Source organism: Macrobrachium rosenbergii, chromosome 14, assembly GCF_040412425.1.
Source record: "Macrobrachium rosenbergii isolate ZJJX-2024 chromosome 14, ASM4041242v1, whole genome shotgun sequence".
Lineage (NCBI taxonomy): Eukaryota > Metazoa > Arthropoda > Malacostraca > Decapoda > Palaemonidae > Macrobrachium > Macrobrachium rosenbergii.
In genome coordinates this window covers 18,912,967-18,927,802 of record NC_089754.1, presented here as the reverse complement: position 1 = coordinate 18,927,802, position 14,836 = coordinate 18,912,967, and the positions used below count along the sequence as shown (strand labels likewise).

Below are 14,836 nucleotides of genomic sequence, written 5' to 3'. Positions count from 1 at the left end.
TGTTACGGGGTTCACAAAGAACAAGAAAACATTGCCGTTTCTATATTGAGGCCAGTAGCCACAGTCGTATGTCCATCTCTGTGTCAGCAGAGGTATGCGTGCATTTGTCGTGTGAATTTTTGGGAGAAGAGAGAGAGAGAGAGAGTCGTGTGAATTTTTGGGAGAAGAGAGAGAGAGAGAGAGAGACTAGGAGTGAATATCAAGAGTATGAAAAAAAGGCTTGTGCTGAACGTAAATGTATATGATGCAAATGTTTGTTTCTGAACCTTTTCTGTTCTTCAGTAATTTCACATCCAGCACATTTGCATGAATATTCCTGCAAGAAATTAGTTGGGTAAACTTAAGAATTATGCGATTAACGACTTAAAGATTAAGGAAATGAACTTCTTGGCATATCGAGGCTCATAATTGTTAAGACAAGAGTAGAATTGCATTTTTGAGTTGTAGTAATACCAACCATTATTCTTCCTGAACTAAAAAAGATCGAACAGTTGGGGTTTTTTACATGTCCACTGCCTTAATTTCTTACATTATATATCGGAAATGAATGCTTCACCCAGACGGATTTAGTAAGATTGCAGGGTTTCACTGATTTAATAAATGTGTATTTTGAATGGCCTCATGTCCCAGTAGAAACTAAAACTGCACTCTGGTTTAGTTTAATTTATGTAATGTTGTGGATATTGGATGGCACTATTTATTTTTCATTGCTTGTATTTTCATTTTGGAAGGGGATGACTCCATTACAGGGGTAATCTAACTAATAATTGTTTAGCCATTAAAGCTGGAAAATATCTGCTTGTCTCACAAATGTTTGCGAAATTACTTTATTCATTATGTGACTGTTCAGGCGATTACATATCTTTGAAGAGAAAAATAAACTTTTGTTCTGTTATATATATATATATATATATATATATATATATATATATATATATATATATATATATATATAAATTATTTTCTCTTCAAAACAATTATTTTAGTTGTCCTGTCTACCCCAACAGTTTGTAATGATATTATGTATTCGGCGTGTGACACTCTACTGATGATCATAGCATGTTATTACTCCTTTACTATTCCCTTGTAACCAATTATATTAGGCACTTACCAACAGTTTGTAATGGCAATTACTGATATTGCTATGGCAATGTTAAGTCATGTCAGTAGTGTTTGAGTAATGTCACGTAGTGTTAGAAAATAGGATTATAGGAAGCATGTCACTTGCAAATTACATACCAAGAATAATTTTTTCTAGAACATTATTCTTAAATAAAAAAAGTTTCTGACGTTAATTAAAGTATATTATGATGAAAAATTGTTCAATTGTTTTTTAGAACAGTCCTCAATTTTTATGTAAAACTTTCCCGTTAATGGATTTGAATGACGCCTGTCTTCTTACGGTCTTTTGTTTGTATTTTTTACTGACAAATTTTTAGTACCAGCTTAGCTTTTGTTAGACATTTCATTATTTCCGGAGACGCGAGTTTCTCTCAATTTCCGAATAATGTTCTATGTTTTTAGCATAAATTTGCTATTATGCTCCCCTGAATGTGAGTGTTGTTTCTCTCTCTCTCTCTCTCTCTCTCTCTCTCTCTCTCTCTCTCTCTCTCTCTCTCTCTCTCTCTCTGGTCTATATTTCATGTATGCTTTCATCCATTCATTCATTCCTAACACTCCACCCTGCAATATTTTAAATAACTAAGGGGCCTGTGGGAATTTCGTAAAATATAATCGTATAGTTGGTATATTTGTATATTCATTTGTTTATTATTTTTTTTTATTTGCATTAATGGACACGCGACACCTTTGTTCTGAATTCATTTAAAAGAACAAAGCCTCATGGAGGAGACCCAGGGGAATTGTTATCAATGTAAAATGGACAGAATATATACAACTGTAAACACAGAGTGACAAGGGAACACTGTTCCCACATTTAATCATGATTTACTAATGCGCAAACGTGTCTACATGCATCAGTGTGCATAATTCATACGTTCGTAAGTGGCATCCTCTAAAGAACAGAATTCATGGCGTGGCATTTCATTTCAGCATATAACTGGGGTTTTAAAAATTCAAACCTTGGCAACTTAAAACGTCGTGTTTGTCTGCGTAAACTATATTTCATTTCTTAAGAGTGATTTACTTTCCGCCAGCCAGCACACGCACTCTCTCTCTCTCTCTCTCTCTCTCTCTCTCTCTCTCTCTCTCTCTCTCTCTCTCTCTCAGAGGAGACTGTCTTTATAACTTAGGAATATAAGCTCACATTATGTTTATTCTGACTAGGCTACTTGCCGACAACGGTCTTTGGACAACGGAGTACTCCTTTATAATTCCAGTCTCACCGAAATCTGTTTGTGTGTTTATTTTTTTTATCTTTTGCATTTTCGTTGTTTGTGCAAGGACATAAGTAGTTAACAGACATGAAAAACGCTGACGTAGTGTATATAACTTTTTTTTATAGGAACCCAAACACCATTGTTCTGTTGATCATTGATGTTAAGTTTAACAAGTGTAAGAAACGATGTCTTCTGTCAATGCACATTTACACAGGCGTATAAATACTCGTAGTCTACAGAACGTTACGCTCTTTCCTTATCGTTTAAATATAATCCTGTTCCCGATGAAAATGAAAGTCTGGCTCAGTGCCAGCTAGGTATATCCTGCCTTCATTGGAATTCGTGATGTTTTATCAATTCGCTGAGATTTTTTCCTCTGTCGTTACCAAGTTTCATTCTTTTCCGTTTAAATTTGTCGTAAATGATTTACGAACGGGCAAGAGAAATTCAGCTGAAGATCGCAATCTTGTATATCATTCATGACGTTCAATACATTTCCTTATCGTACGGTACAGCAGTTGGATTGTATACAGCGTTTATAACGTGATGATGTAAGCATCCAAAGCTAATTCTTATTTTGATTATTTAATAAAGAAGAAAATGTTTTATAACGAGGTGTAGTTTAGTAGGTAACGTGACCTTTATTTTTTTTTTATCCCAAGAAGTAGTATAAGTTTGACATTGTTTGCATTAAAGGAAAGTAGGAAGATTTGCTTTCATTGTTTATAAGGGTCCTTACGTATAGGGTCCGAATCAATTAGAATATTCGTTATTATGATTGAGGAAAAGCAGACTCTATCAAGTATAAAGACATTCCTTAAGCCACAAAAATACCTTTAATATTCACGCCATATGGCATCTGATCGTCTGATCGTTAGAATAAATCAAGACAGAAGGAAGAAATATACTTTGGCAATAAGAGATGGCTGGATGAGAGGGGTAGGTATCCATCATTACCGAAAGGACAACACATGGGATTGTAACTAAACGTCACATGTTTGAGATCGTAAATAGGCAGCGGTGCTAAGTGTAAACAGGAAAATAAATGACCCCACTAACAAAGATGTAGTCTAGTTCTTCACTGGAGGGATGGGTAGAACTCTCGGCTAGCACGGTGTTGGCCCAGCATTCGACTCTCCAACCGGCCAATGAAGAATTAGAGGAATTTATTTCTGGTGATAGAAATTCATTTCTCGCCATAATGTGGTTCGGATTCCACAATAAGCTGTAGGTCCCGTTGCTGGGTAACCAGTTGGTTCTTAGCCACGTAAAATAAATCTAATCCTTCGGGCCACCCGTAGGAGAGCTGTTAATCAGCTCAGTGATCTGGTTAAACTAAGATATACTTAACTTTTTTCTTCCTCCGCCATACTTTTTCTCTTTATACGTGCTATTTTGTTCTTTGTTCTGTTGAACACCAAGTGCGTGTTCCACCTCCTATCAGGCGCATCATGACACCCATCACGCAACCTCTAACAACTTTATTTACTATTTTGAACTGAGTAATCCTGGGGTGGAAAGGACTCATAGTTTCTTTCCCAGTACTTCCAAGCTTTAGAATTTATCACACTTTTCTTTTTCATTCTGATTCATATGTTGTTCTTATAAGAACCTTTTGATTAGGCTCCAACCTTTTCCGTTCCTTTTCCTTTGCATATTTATCGGGCCTAGGTTAAAGAGTATATTTGGTTTCCTCTACCTTTGGTCTATGCACATTTGTGTGGGAAATATTTTGTTTTCTTTGCAATGCAACATTCGACGGTTACTTGACCTTAACAGTTTAGTAAGTGTTCTGAAGGCAGATATAAATTCCACATACTTTCAAAGAAGCCAGTATTAGTTGTATCATATTAGGTGTATCATTATTAGTTTTATCATATTATTTGTATCATTATTAGTTGTATCATTATTAATTGTATCATAGTACTTGTGTCATATATAGTAATACTCAATATAGTTAAAAAAAAAAAAAAACTGCCATTTGCCATCTGAGTGTAGGTTGCACCCATTTCTGTAATGGTAATGAGTATTTGGTCCCTTTGACTGTGAGGAATTTGCTGGTCAATTGCCTTATTTTAGGGAACTTGAGAGTACATTAATCTTCTCTGAAGGCTAGACAGAGACAGGTAATACACCTACTATCTTGACTTCTCTTAGAGGGCGCACATTATAAATCAATCGGTTTGATTGATTAAGTTGTTTAGGAATATGGCCTTCTTCAAATTGCATGGAAGTAATGATAAGTATGCTTAGAGAGAAAGTTTTATCAGTAGGTTACTCTACGTTTCAAGCGTAGATGACCATGCAGGTTGGCATGCCTGATTTCTAAATTATATCAAGTGTCTTTCGTTCTGAAATAGTAATTCCGAAAACAATTGAGAGAGATCTGTAGGTTTAGGAGCAATGGAAGGTTCAGTAACGTGCATTCCCCATTTTAACGGAATACCCGACATTTACACCGAACAAAATTGTTCACTTTCAACACATTATCTTGACGATATCACTGGTCCTCCAGCCGGAAGACCCAAATGCAAAGTAAGGGGAGGGTAAATATAAGTAATACTGGCGTTGCCGTTGAAACTGTCGGCTATGAGACTTCAGCTTATATTTTAAATAAATCAATAGCTTCATGAAACGAAAGGGGAACAGGCGACCGATATTTGAGAGATGCAATAGAGAGAGAGAGAGAGAGAGAGAGAGAGAGAGAGAGAGAGAGAGAGAGAGATGCGGAGGAGGAACAGGTGGAGGATTAGTTTACATGGAGTGTTATAGTTCACTTAACGTTTTTAGCGATGGGAAGTGTATCACGAAATACGATTAATCTTTTAATTCCTAGTATGTAAAGGGAAAAACTGAATGTGCTAGCGACAGGTGTAGATATTTACCTTTTTACGAGTGATAATTATAAGGCAAAGGGTTTTAATTTACTTGCGATGGACAATAAAATGAATTATCGAGTATATAAAGAAACCATATGCCTCCCAGTAATAGCATAATGAGAAGGTGGAATGGATAACAAAGAAGAATGAATAAAAGAGGCCACTGTATATATATATATATATATATATATATATATATATATATATATATATATATATATTTGTATGTATATGTATATATATATATATATATATATATATATATATATATATATATATATATATATATATATATATATATATATATATATATATATATATATTATTATGTAAATATGTATAAGTTTGTATGTATGAATTTGTGTCACTTATACACGCGACTTTTCATATACACAAACATTAAGCCACTAATACCGTTTCATGTCTATTTCGCTCTACATTGGGAATTACAGTTGATAAATACTTCGTCCCTGACAGGATTGGAACCGTTGCCTTATGTGTGTGTGTGTGTGTTTGTGTGTGTAGCGGACATTAGAAGCTATGGTATATATTTTAAATACCATTTGTGCTTATAAACCCTGTCCCTTTAGAAGGGTGCTTCCAGTAGGACCTAGTGGGAACGAGCCAGCAAGATCTATGATGTTCTTAGTGGCTTCCTCGTGCCTCATTCACTGCTTTAATCAACAGCGGCGGAAACAAGACCGAGAATAATGGACAAACTATAACGATGATATAGGCCCATTTTACGAGCTGTAATTGCAGACCAACAGCTACCACAGCTAGGTCTTTGGTGCGTACACCTTTACAAGCATTTGAGGGCCCTGAAACTGCTGCTACGGTCCTAATATGACACCTAGTTATCGTAACCTTGATAGACAAAGAAATGACGAAAACGGGCCATTTTTTTCTAATATCAGGAAATCAAATAATTTGTAAATGCCTGTATACAACGGTTAAGGAAACATTAAAATTATTAATGTAATCTAATCATTCAGGTCTGCCACTTCAGGTTTTCAGTTGAAAATAATGATAGATTCCTGATGATATTGCACTTAATTATAATATGCTAAGTTAATTACATGCATTATTACTTCGTTGATTTCAGCGCTTTCTGAATGTTAATAAATGTGGGTAAACGTATCCTAGCTCCATGATATAAATGAAAACAGTTACTGGCACAATAAATAAAATTTACTTTGAATATATACAAACAGGTTACACGAGACGTCAAAAATAGTGGTTATATGGTTTGCTAAAAAATAACTTGCTAAATAGCAATTAATTATAAATCACTGGGAAGGCATTTTGTCGTAATTTTGCATGAATAAAATTATAATTTACATACATACATACATTACATTACACACACACACACACACACACACACACATATATATATATATATATATATATATATATATATATATATATATATATATATATATATATATATACATTATTACATATATATATATATATATATATATATATATATATATATATATATATATATATATATATATATATATATATATATATATATATATATATATATATATATATATATATATATATATATATATCACAAATATTAATCGCAAATATATTGTATTATCAAATTCATTATACTTTGGGAATAACTTATCAGCTATAGTTCTCTTTTGGTGTTATTAGCTAGGTATAGTGAATTCGATATTTTTGTTAATCTAAATAAGAGCACGCGTGCACACGTGAAAAACATAAAATGTTAGATAAGTGGAACGAATATCCAAAAAAAAAAGTCATTCTCTTTGAAACTGCAGCTCTTCTGAATACGTTTAACATTTCAATCGTATAGTTTGGCGTTCGAAAATAGTGAGCGGTTCTTTTCCCACTTCCGCTTCACCGGGAAACTGCTAGTTCAGTTCTTTAAGGGGACAGTATTTTTATGTTCGTCCCCTGATTGCTGGTGCGCTCTCATTCAGTTCAAGAACATGATTCTGTCTCTTCTATCAAAACTAAATCTTGGAGCTTAACCGTGTGGGAATTTTTAATTGACATAATGCTGAGGATACTAAAGAAATGTGATCACGGGAAGTGCTAAATGCTGTTTGTATCACTGCAACTCCCTTTATATGCTCATCATATATATGTATATATATATATATATATATATATATATATATATATATATATATATATATATATATATATATATTTATATATATATATATATATATATATATATATATAATTTAAAAAGTTGCAGCCAAAGTAGAAAACTGTTGTTTTTATAGTTGTTAATAAGAATGGGCAGGAAGCACTCGTATGGAACAAACCATGGTCATTTGTCTTCAATGCCAGCTCAGGATGCCCACGTTACTAAATGTATAAACAGGGCAAAGAATAAGACAGTAGGAAATCCATACGAATAAATAAGCAAACTAATAATTACATTCGCGAATAAACAACAATTGATTCCGGAAAGCTAAGTAAATAGAGCATGGGGCTTTTAAATAGAATCACATCCTATTTAAAACTTACAAGAATGAGCACCAGTGATATTACCAGGAAGACTGTTCAGTTGTTTTGCACTAGGAGTTTGAAAGATCTTTGGTATTGCTTCAGTGTGCTATCAAAGAGCATCAAAAGAATGTGGATCTAACACTCTGTAAAGCCAGAGGTACAGGCACTCAAGTTATCTATTATAAAGGCACTCAAGTTATCTATTATAAAGAGGACATTTGCAGAGTGACAGTGTATAAGCAATCATTTACCTTATTTTAATTTATTGTCAATGTTACATAGAGTACACAATCGCCTGATCCTGAGAAATCAGCGAATTATTACAAAAGGAATGATAGATGGGAGAAAATTGAAAGTGTTCATAAAGTTAACAAGTTTAAAACAAGTCTTGCGTATAAACTGTATAAAGCATATACAGTAGCTTCTCATAAGGCTTGTGAGATGAAGCAGTATAATAAACTAATAGAATATTCATAAAAAGATAGAGACAACTTCTTATTAACTTTAATTGCCTCATAATACGTGCCAGCTTAGTCTTTCAAAAATTACAATCACGTCTCAGCACAAAAGTTTTGCTCTTTTTCGAAGTTCATTAAAAGACAAAGAATTTCGAAAATATTCATCTTATAGTCTTCAGTTTTACATTAGTTAACGATGGAATACTTACCCCTAGACAAATATAAGCACATATTTCTTAAGTATTTACGTTATGTTCCCTTTTCTTTACAGTCTTGATAATGTTAGCATTTGTTTTATTCTTTTACCTATCAGATATATATATATATATATATATATATATATATATATATATATATATATATATATATATATATATATATATATATATATATGTGTATATGTGTGTGTGTGTATGTATGTATGTATGTATGTATGTATGTATGTATGTATGTATAATGCAGGGCTAATAAGATAAAACCGAGCATGGATGATGCTGGAAGGTTAATAATGTATAAAGAAAAGGTAATAATGTGAATAATAAATGATTACTATTTGTGCATCGTGTACAAAATATAAATTATGTATTATGCTTCCAGAATATTCTTCCTTTACGTCAAGCATCGTTTTCCTAAGTCGACGCAAGGATATTCAATAACAGTCAGTTAACCTAACTTATCACCAGAGAAGAGAGACACTTTTCCTCTATTTTTATTCCGAATAACGGTTTTTCGTTCCCCAAGGAAAAGAGTGTGACTAATTACAATCCCGTGACAAACAGCGTCTAAACCAATGATGAATGGAGGGAATTTGAAGCCCCTTCTTCGGAGTGAATGAAGGATCACGGAAGGGAGAGGCGGCGATATGGATGTATTGAAAGTAATAGACGGAATGTGTCAATTCTGAGAGGCTGAAATGGATGGGGAATGAGGTGAAGATAGGTGTCTCCGGGAGTGATTGATGAGAAGGTGGAAGGAGGGTCTAAGGTGCGTCAGAAAAACCCCCTGGAGATTCTTCCAGTTATTCTCTGGTGCGATGTGGATGTGCAGGGGTGGTCGTATATTTTGTGTTGAAAATATACGTTAAAGTTATTCTTATCAGCATCTAATTTCTCTACCGAACTATTATTTATTAGAGTAAAAGTTGTGCTTTAGTATTTAACTCTTTACATATAATATGAGAGTATTGATGATCAAACAGGGATGTTTAAATTCGGCACTGAAATATAAAAATATGCTACTTAACCGGTCCCTTCATTTTATGTTGATGGTTTTTCATAAGAATTTTATCCACCAATAATTTAGTCTGTCTGCCAGATTATAATTTTTGACACTGCAACTTCAGTAGCGAATTAAGAATGTTTATATGTCAAAATTTAAATGCAACATCATTAACTAAATATAGTTTTGCGAAGATCAAATAGCACGCAAAAGTATAAACATGATGGGCTTTGGAATTTAAAATTCTGAAAAGCACACATAGCTGCATATATTTACAAAAAAAAAAATTAACCTTTTCACAGTGGAAGTTATTAATGGACAACATGCGAAAAATTTAAAGAATATAAAAAAATAAAACAAAAAGGTTGCCCAGAATCAACCACAAATATCTTGGCAAAGTTACGGTGTTTTAGTGAGTGTTTTGGAAGAGCCGAAAGTCGCTTTCAACACAAACTTATTGGCTGGTTCCGGTGGTTTCTCCCCTCTCGCCGCCCCCACCCCTCGCCACTCTTATTTTTCTTTAGGAAGCAGAAAATACAGAGCTGGGAAGAGCGACTATGGAGATTATCTTGCACTGGGTTCATCGGATATATATAAATTATATATATATATATATATATATATATATATATATATATATATATATATATATATACACAGTTTATATATATATATATACTGTATATATATATGTGTGTATGTATGTATGTATGTATGTATATATATATATATATATATATATATATATATATATATATATATATATATATATATAGAGAGAGAGAGAGAGAGAGAGAGAGAGAGAGAGAGAGAGAGAGAGATGTATAAATAAGACGACAGGATAGATTCATCCCTTTAGTTTAATTTTCCTTGTGGTTCTTTGCGTTTAAATATCACTCGTTCCTTTGATTTTGAAACATTATATATATATATATATATATATATATATATATATATATACATATATATATATATATATATATATATATATATATATATATATATATATATATATATATATATATATATATATATATATATATATAAAGAATGATTGGTGAAGAACTGATGAAAAATACTAGAGAAAAGAAACTATTGGAAATAATTAATGAGTGGTGGAAATACGCAGATGAATAATTATTGCCGTCCGGAAAGAGTGCGGGCTTGCGTTGAAAGATCGTTTAATAAAAATGTTTCATATGTTCAGAAGATGAAAGATTCAAGGCCCAAGTATATGTTGGAGAGGTGAAAATGTTTTATTTGAGTCTGGAAATGCTGTTTAAAAATAGAGAACAGAGCGACCATGCTAAGCGTTAAGTTGCTAATTGACAGATTGCAAGTGGTGAGAGTTTCAATGAGTGGATAAGAGAGTCGTGTCAGGAATTGTTTAGAAGAGTAAATATTTTTTCTCTTGTTAAAGGGAAAGAATTTTGTGAGAGTGGAAATTAACAGTGTACAGTATATAGCATAGAAGGGCCCTGAGAGGACATAACATTATCTGATAGAAATGTAAAGAGTTCTGATGTAATGCATGGAAAATAATATTATTCATAGTTACATATGTTTATGCTGGCCGAAATCTTACATATTGCAGTGTTATATTTTGTGAGTTATTCAGTATTTTTTGGATTGGAATCATAAGAGAAGACATTGAAAGCTCAAAGATTGTACGTCATGCTGACGGAATATAAAAAAGGCGCAAATAAAATATATATATATATATATATATATATATATATTATATATATATATATATATATATATATATATATATATATATATATATATATATATATATATATATATAAAGTTCATCTTTGTGAATTGAAATTCTGAACCACATAAGAAGGCCTGTTGATGTGATACGTGAAGTAATGAGTTAAATCCCTGTCCTGATTATTAATATTTTCCTCATTAATATTATAATTTTTTGATAGGTGATAAGTTATGGTTGCTTGCCCTTTAGAAAGATAATATAATTCCTTTTCTTGATAGCTAAAGGTAATCTTCCACTTATTTTCATCTTTTTATGTCTTTATTTTTGTTGCATTTGACGTAGTAAGTGACTCACAATAACGTATTTGTTGTATTTATATTTGTTCATAGTCCGTGCGTGTATGTTCCTGCACGCGTTTTTTAGGTTGTCACAAATTAGGTTTTCTAAGCATGATTTACATCGCTCCCTTGAGTTCCTCAAAATAACTATTTTGTTCTTACAAATGGCAAGAAAAGCTGCCGCAATTTTAAATCTAAAATAACTCCCACGATCCCTGGAGTTTAAGGCGCCTTTTCTCCGATCTTGTTTTCCCCAGAATATTAAATTCAAGGCGTATTTCATTTCATTTGCGAGATTGAACGCCCTTAGGAGGTCTACCTTGATGCTAAAATGGAAAAAGAGATCGTGACATTCAAAATGATTTTGATATACAATACAGTATAAAGCCTAGAAAAGACTTGCCTGAAGAAAGTCACAGTTAATTTGTTTTTCAATACATGAGATAAAAAATATAGAAATATCTTCAAAATTAATTCTTGGAATTTCGAGTTTCGTCTGAATAGCAGAGTTAACTTGGAAGATTAGGGAATTAAATTTTGATGATGCTCTAAGGCCTTAGGTCGTTCAGAAATTCCATCTACAAAAAGTTAAGTGTACCTTAGTTTTACCAGACCACTGAGCTGATTAACAGCTCTCCTAGGGCTGGCCCGAAGGATTAGACTTATTTTACGTGGTCAAGAACTAATTGGTTACTTAGCACGGGACTACAGCTTATTGTGGAATCCGAACCACATTATAGCGAGAAATGAATTTCTATCACCAGAAATAAATTCCTCTAACTCTTTACCAGCCGGCCGGAGACTCGAACTCGCCTGGCGAGAGTGCCAGTCCACAGCTCTCTACCGACTCTACCAACGAAGAGCTCATTCCATCTACAGTGTTGGATTGTGTATATATATATATATATATATATATATATATATATATATATATATATATATATATATATATATATATATGTATATTATAAATATATATTATATGTGTATGTATATTATATATATATATTATATGTGTATGTATATTATATATATATATATATATATATATATATATATATATATATATATATTATATATATATATATATATATATATATATATATATATATATATATATTATATATATGTATATGTATATTATAAATATATATTATATGTGTATGTATATTATATATATATATATATATATATATATATATATATATATATATATATATATATATATATATATATATATATATATATATATATATAAATACATATATATATCAGAGAGATGAAGAAAAATATGTTTTGAGCGGATATTATGATGCATCCTTAGATCATAATTTCGAAGAATGTAGATTCAGGAGCAGCCAAATCTGTCAAAGATCATCCTGGTCCCCCTAAAAATTTTGTTAGTGAACTTCACCCAGTAAGTAAAGACAGAATCTACATTTCAAAAACAGAAGTAAATAATTAAATTAAAAAATCACATTATTTGAAGGACGCTAAAGAAAGATCATTCAGACGTTCTTCAAACAACTGACATGCCATGTACATATCAGCCCTGTTCACCTGATGGGATGACTAATGCTTGGTTGTATCGTGAAGACTGCAGGTGAAGGGTATACGGTCAAGAGTTCTTAAGTCATCGTAATCGCTTAGCCTTCATGAGATTTTATCTTTAGTTATTTCAATTTTGATACAAATCTGGGCTTTTAGTGAAGTCAAAGGTAGTTGGATTAAATTATTGCCAAATGTCACAGGATTATGGCAGACTTCAGTATATAATCTGTGGTAAAGTGTAGATTGTCTTTAACAAAATCAGATTGTCAGTGTTTATTGCTCCAACACTGTCAATATGATAAGAACCTGATAGGATAACAGGCAACATATAAAATTATGAAATATCTTATTTTTAATTCCAACATTGTGTAGATCTATGAACAATATGGTCTTTTCTCCTAAAAAAGTTCGAAGCACATAATATAAGAAAATCGTCCTGTGAAGCCAGCCTCTCTGAAAAATAATTAAAAAAGGCAAATTGAAATGACAGGCAATGAAATAAAATGAAATGAATGTTTACACTTAATTCCAGGCAGATTCAGTAAAGTGGTTGTTCTTAATATATTTTGTTAATATACCTGAATTTTAGTCAGTGTACCTGGATCTAAGCATTCTTATCGGCTCATTAATTCAGTGTCACTTATTAAAAAAAACTGTTCTCTGGAAACATGGCTTGATTTCCCCCAAGAGTAATTACATGTAAAACTGGGGCTGTAGAGTTATTGTAATTGCTTCAGCAATTTTAAAATGTTTAGTCTTAATTATTATATAGACATTTTTACTGCTCGTAAGTATATTCTTAGTAATGATCAAAATTTGCTATTTTAGGAGATGAAGTCTTTTAATGAGTATCTAGGGAAACGAATTTCCTCTTATGGTTGCGATAATGTAACTCGCAAGAAATTTGTGGGAACAATGATTAGAGCCTGTTGTTTCTAGTTAATTGATATTACTAACGTGATTACCATAATTTCGTGCAACTGTGGTAGGTTTGCTGATACAATCAACAATGTCCCTTTCATCAGTAATCGACAGTCGTCATTTAAAATCATCTCTCTAACAAAAATGTGGAAAGCAAGCAAGTGGGTATTCGAACTTGAGCTTTGATAACTAAGCCGAAATATTCTTTGCAGCTGATTTTTTTATGGTAAAATTGATCATGTAAAGTTGGTAATGAACATTACACCACAGTTATTCACATCAACAGTAAGTACATTATGCTATGATTAAGTATCTGAATGTTTACGAAGGTAATAAGTCATATCTATAGGTTTAACTTCATTGACTGAAAGATCCCTAGATGCCAGGCGTAAAAATCATTTCCTTCACCTGCCACCAGATAAATTCAACTACAATATCCTTACCACTGTAAAGGTTCCTATAATTGAGTCAGAAATTGGCTGCTGATCAAACACTGACAATTGCCGCCATTATTATAATAGTAATTGTATTCAGTTCAGCTTTACGGAAATTAATTGACTCGAGGAAACACACCAAACTTTCTCGTCTCCTTACTCTCTCCCCAGGTGACGAACTTCCAACTTCTCTCTTCTCTCCCCATTTTATTCCTCTTCTCTTCCTGTCTTTCTGTAGGTGATCCCCTCTTGGTTCCTGTAGGAAGTGAAAGTTTCCGACCGAACGTGAAGTTTTGTAAACTTGTAGCTTCTGTGCGCGCCTCTTTTAATTCGGTGCGCATACTTTCTGACAGGATCCACCCTTCCTCTGTTTTTATTCTGAAGACGCCATTACAAAGAGCAATCTATGACAAGATGGAATCAGTTAGTTTTCGTATCGCGATTAACGAAAACTCATGTTAAGCGTTTCGCCCACG

General features: G+C 32.5%; 1 protein-coding gene across 1 annotated transcript in view; it reads left to right on the top strand.

The window, feature by feature from the left end:
- Window positions 1–14,836, top strand: part of LOC136845746 (uncharacterized) — a 732,048-nt gene that overhangs the window by 95,713 nt on the left and 621,499 nt on the right. The window lies entirely within an intron of this gene.